The sequence below is a fragment of the Stenella coeruleoalba genome (assembly GCF_951394435.1).
Source record: "Stenella coeruleoalba genome assembly, chromosome: 4".
NCBI classification, from domain to species: Eukaryota; Metazoa; Chordata; class Mammalia; order Artiodactyla; family Delphinidae; genus Stenella; species Stenella coeruleoalba.
The window spans coordinates 51369475-51375474 of NC_137149.1; the positions used below are offsets into that span (position 1 = coordinate 51369475).

At 43.8% G+C, this 6000-nt stretch overlaps 1 long non-coding RNA gene across 1 annotated transcript in view; it reads left to right on the forward strand.

The window, feature by feature from the left end:
- The window catches only part of LOC307185205, a 34484-nt gene extending 34015 nt beyond the window's left edge, over positions 1 to 469 (forward strand). Inside the window, exon 3 of the long non-coding RNA XR_013827908.1 lies at positions 209 to 469. This is a non-coding gene — a long non-coding RNA (uncharacterized lncRNA). The remainder of the gene's footprint in view (positions 1 to 208) is intronic.
- Positions 470 to 6000: the final 5531 nt, after the last annotated feature.

Here is a 6000-nt window from a genome sequence, read left to right on the forward strand (position 1 = left end):
CTCCATTAGTGTACTGCAAAAGTAGCCACAATAAATATAAATGAATGGGCATGGCTATGTTCCAATAAAATTTTGCCTACAAAAACAGGCAGTGGACTAGATTTGGCCTAAGACCATAGTTTGCCAACCCCTGGACTGGATAAACTGATTCATTTCATGGCACAATAGTAATATCTATGCAATACTTTTTCTATCCCCTTTGTTGCAGACTCTTGAATTGATACTCAGTGATTCCAAGAGGATCTGCCTCTCCTTGCTTCTTCCTTAATGAACATGAAATACCAACAGCTCTAAGGGGAAAAAAAAAAAAAAAAAGGCTTCTAACCCTACTCATTCAACTCAGGTCTTCAAAGCCCAAGAGAAAAATAAAGTTGCCAATTGTCCTTGCTGGGCTCAACATATCCAATGTATTTGAATGGCCATTTTACATTTTCAAAAGTGCTAACAGATACCACATAATTAAGTGTATTAGCCGTGATATCACATGTTATTCTGCATTTTGTGTTGTTACCTCCGAGCTCTGCCAATTGTGGATCTTAGCAACCAGTGTGTGGTGGCATCTCCATTTCATATTAATACTGAATACTCACCTAGTCGCAGCCCCTTGCTTTAGGAAATAAGACCCCTCTCAGGCATTTCAAAATAGTTATTTGTAATTTATAATTACAAAATAATCATTTAGCCTCTTAGAATTCCATCCAGATCGCATTTATAAATGTATTTAAATTAGTCTATTAGTAGATTGAATTGTGCATCCCCCCCCCCAAAAAAAAAAGTTTTCTCCACACCCTAATCTCTGCAACCTATGAATGTGACCTTATTTGGAAAAAGAGTCTTTGCTGATGTAATTAAGTATCACAAGATGAGATCGTCATGGATTATCTGGGGAATTACCTAAAACCATTGACAAGTATCCTTAGAAGAGACGGAAGAGGAGAGGACCCAGGGAGAAGAGATGGCCATGTGAAGATGGAGGCCGAGATTAGAGTGATGCAGCCCTGTGCCAAGGAAAGCCTGGAGCCACCAGAAGATGGAAGAGGCGGGGAGAGATCCTCCCCCAGAGCCTTCAGAGGGAGCGCAGCTTGCCAACATGTTGCTTTTGGACTTCTGGCCTCCAGAACGGTGAGAGAATAAATTTCTGTTGTTTTCAGCCACCAAGTTAGTGGGGATTTGTTATGGTATCCCTAGGAAACTAACACACAGTCCAAAAAAATCAAGTGGAGTCAAAAGCAAGGCAGATTGTTTAACAAAATCATGACATTTCAAACTCAGCTACTTAACTAAAATATTCAGCCTACTAAACTATAGATCTTCTATGCATATATCACTTTGAACATGGATGTTCTTATCATTTGTGAGATAGAATTATATTGGAAACCTGTATTTTGGTTTCCCCAAGGAAAACAAACCTTGTCTCTTTTCTAAGATCATACCCCTCCCATACATCATTCAGGAACAATGAGGCATTCAGTTGTCCACGGCAACTTTTCCAAGTGCAATGTTAGAAACAAAGCAGGGACCACATAAAGGCACAATACAGCATCTCTGAATAAGCCATTCTTGTCTTATTTATTATCACCTCACATAGGACTCATTCAAATACATTCAGCAAGCACTTACTGTGTGCCTAGCAGATGCCGGACTCACTGCTAGGTGCTGAGCAGTCAGAGATGAGTCAGGTATAGTTCTTGTGGTTTAGTTGAGAAAATCGAAGTTGACTGAGAGAGACAAATAAGGAGTCAGGTATGGTGTGTGTGACAAGTGAGAAAGCATAGTGGCGATGGGAGGCCAAATAGAGGTGCCCCTGACCCATGGGGACAGGAGGAGAAGGAGGAGATGGAACCTGGGCTGAATTTTGAAAGCGTGGTTGACTGGATTCTGGGCTGGGACACATAGCATCAGGGAGCAGCGAGTGAGAGCTTGGAGGCCTGGGAAACTGCCAGAGGGTCGGTATATCTGGATTAGAGAATTATATTACAGAAAGGCTGAAGACGCAAACAGACCTGTGCTGGTGAAGGGCCTTGGAAGGGTTCAGATTTCATCCTTAAAAACATTAGAGTGCCATTAAAGCAGCAGTCCCCATCCTTTTTGGCACCAGGGACCGGTTTCATGGAAGACAGTTTTTCCACAGATGGGGGGTTGGAGGGGGATGGTTCAGGCAGTAATTCCGGTGATGGGGAGCAATGGGAAGCGGCAGAGGAAGCTTTGCTCGCCTGCCTGTCTCTCACCTCCTGCTGTGCGGCTGGTTCCCAGCAGGCTGCAGACCGGTATCGGTCCACGGCCTGGGGGTTGGGGACCCCTGCGTTAAAGGGTTTGGCATCAGTTACTGAATGATAGGATCAGATTGCTTTCTGGAAATGTTCACGTTCTGCTGTGAGGATGTTGGATCCGGATGGGGCAGGAGTGGTCAAGGAAACCATGTAGAGAGGCTGTTGCCGCTCTCCATCCAGGCTTTCAGAAAACCTGGTGGTAGCAATAGGGATGAAGAGGAGCAGAAGGTCTGGAGAGGGTATTAAAGGGCTAGTTTTTAGGGCTAGCTATAGGGTCGGGGTAGGGGAAGGAAATGTAGTTTTTGAAAATTACTCTCTCTCCTAAGTTTTTGAACTCCAGAAGGATTAAGCACTGTCTTTTTATTCATCTCTGTACCAGCCCGGCCACCTGTACAAAATAAGTCTTCAATTTGTTAGTAGTTGAACAAATTTCCGAGGTTTCTATTAGAAACTGAGGTTCCAGGTACTTTGCACAGTGCTCTCAGAATGCCCTTCACTTTCAAGTATATAAAGCTATTATGAGAGGTAATTTATGGCTCTCAGAAGGGCCTCCTGTTTTTGTTCATCTGCCCATATAGCAGCCTCTTACTGGATTAATGGCCTGGTGCATGAATCATGTCGACAACCTGCACAGAATTAAGCGCTAACAGGAGGTTCCAGGAGAGCCACCTCTGATGCCTTCTAGAGGCCCAAGCAAAGGCCAGCCATGGTTGAAACCCCGATCCCAACCCACCCCCAACCCCAGGCCTCTCACTGGCATCCGTAGCATACACATTTATACTCATTCTGTAGAAAGGCCCATGTTCATGTCTCCCTAGGTACAATCTCTAAAGAAATTCCTACAGCACTGCCTATGGAAGCCTTTTTAAATCATTTTATGAATAGCAGACTGGCTTCCTGAAGGCAGAGTGCCTCCAATGTGCTTCGACAGATAGGCTTTTACATCAAGAGGAGAAGGAAACCAGAGAAAGTAAGACTGAAAAGCTACTCAGGAGTTGGCGGGGTAGCAACGGCATGGAGTCATCCAAGAAGGAGAGGTGACTTCGGGCTGGGTTGCAGGGATGACTTGAGCTGGGTCTCTAAAGACAGGATTTAGCCAAAGTTTTGGAGGGAGTGCTATTGACAGTTTGGGGCTGGATGACTCGTTCGTGCTTCATGCATGACATAATGCTTAGCATCCCTGACTCCTGCCCGCTACGTACCAGGGATCCAAAATACTCCCCGACATATACGCTTCCAAATACTCCCGGAGGGCTGACCTTTACTGGGTGTGTGAACCACTGATGGATAGCGAAGGGGAATGTGAGAGGGTGATTCAAATGGAAGAGACCAAGGTGTGGAGAAGGACTCATGAGACATTCTCCGACCACTGGTAGAGCATTGTGACTGTGGTAGAGGATTCGAGAGGAAAACAACTTTTAAAACAAGCTAAAAATGAGGTTTGTCATTAAATTCTATTCACAACATGTCCAAATGGCCCCCAAAGACCCTGTTAAACACTAATGTCGGATTCAGTTAAGAAGTCAAAGGCGTGTAGTAGATGGAATATGAGCTCTGACTTCAGACCTAGTTTGAATCCCAGCCTCACCACTTACTAGCTCTTTCCCTGGGCAAGTTACTCATGGTCTCTCGGCCTGCTTTAACAACTTCAAAATGAAGATCATACTTCCTCAAAGCATTGTGGGAATCTCATCGTGTTTGAGGAAGTCATTGAGAGGACATGACCCCAGTTGACCTTCAAGCTGGACCCAAGCAATCAGAAGCTCCTCACTCCCTGCTCCCCTGTCCTTGGAATATACATTCTGCCCACTGTACCCACACTAGGAGCCACTTAAAGGACACAGCTTTGATAGAGCAATGTATTATTGAGAACATCTAGACAGTATACATGACTGAACCCCATTAAGGCTTCTACACAAACTCTTAAGATTCTGGTGGATAGGTGGGGAGATCTACTTATGTTGCAGCCACCCAGGACAAACCTCATATGTAAGGTCTCTTGCTTATTAAAACTGCCACCTACCAATCTGCAATGATCTGCCTCTTTCTTTGGTCTCTCTTTGTTCCCCACGTAAGGATACCAATTCTGAATTTTACCAGGAAACTCCCAAGGATGCAAACCAACACATCAATCTTACATTAAAAACATTTGAGGGCTTCCCTGATGGCACAGTGGTTGAGAATCTGCCTGCCAATGCAGGGGACACGGGTTCGAGCCCTGGTCTGGGAAGATCCCACATGCCGTGGGGCAACTAGGCCCGTGAGCCACAACTACTGAGCCTGCGCGTCTGGAGCTTGTGCTCCGCAATAAGAGAGGCCGCGACAGTGAGAGGCCTGTGCACCGCAATGAAGAGTGGCCCCCGCTCGTCGCAACTAGAGAAAGCCCTCACACAGAAACGAAGACCTAACACAGCCAAAAATAAATAAATAAGCTTTCAATAAACAAACAAACAAACAAGCATTTGAGCCTTGAAATAACTACTTTGCAAATGAATATATGTTCTACCAGTGTATCTATTTTTTTTTGTAAGTCCTCTAAATTTTGGCTGTATGTTGTTCACAGTTAGCTGGAAGTTTTTTCCTCTTTTTTGTTAAGCAAGGTAATATTTACACTAACTTCAAGTGTCCAATTTGGTGAACTTTTGTAATTTTTTACAATCATTGAACCACCACCACAATCAAGAAATAGAACGATTCTCTCACCCTAAAAAGTTTCCTCACCTCATACCCAGCATCTCCCCTCACCCTGGCTCAGGCAACCATTGTATCATTATAGGTTAGAATATTATAGAATTTCATATAAATTGACTCATACAGTATGGAATCTTTGTGTTTGACTTCTTTCGTTTAGCGTAATATTTTTGAGATGTATCCATATTGTTGTCTATGTTAGTATTTCCTTCCTTTTTATTGCTGAGTAGTTTTCCATGGTATGGATACACCACACTTTGTTTATCCATTCAAAGGCAATGGACATTTGAGTTATTTTCAGTTTGGGGCTATTACAAATAATGCTGCTACAACCATTCATATACATGTTTTGTCTGGACATATATTTTCATTTCTCCGGGGTGAATACCCAGAAGTAGAATTTCTGCTTGTATGGTATGGTTGTATGGTAATGAATCTTTAACTTTTTAAGATAATGCCATACTCTTTGCCAAAGTGACTATATTCCCACCAGTAATGTCTGAGAGTTCCAGGTGCACCACATCCTTGCCAACACTTGGTAGTGTCAGTCTTTTTCACTTCCTCCATTCTAGTGTATAGTGGTATCTCACTGTGATTTTTGGTTTTCTTTATTTTTATTTTTTTCTTTTTTGCGGTACACGGGCCTCTCACTGTTGTGGTCTCTCCCATTGCGGAGCACAGGCTCCGGACGCGCAGGCTCAGCAGCCATGGCTCACGGGCCCAGCCACTCCGCGGCATGTGGGATCTTCCCGGACCGGGGCACAAACCCGTGTCCCCTGCATCGGCAGGCGGACTCTAAACCACTGCGCCACCAGGGAAGCCCTCACTGTGATTTTTAATTGCTATTTCTCTGATGACCAATAAAGTTGGACACTTTTCGTGTGCTTATGAAAATGTTTAATCAAAATATCCATCAAATGAAATGCCAAAATGCAGTTATTGGAAGCAATAACTTCATGAGCACAGGAGCTACTGAGCAAATTAAACGATGAGCCCCTAAATGGTATACAATATTGATATTGAAATTCTGTAATTGCAT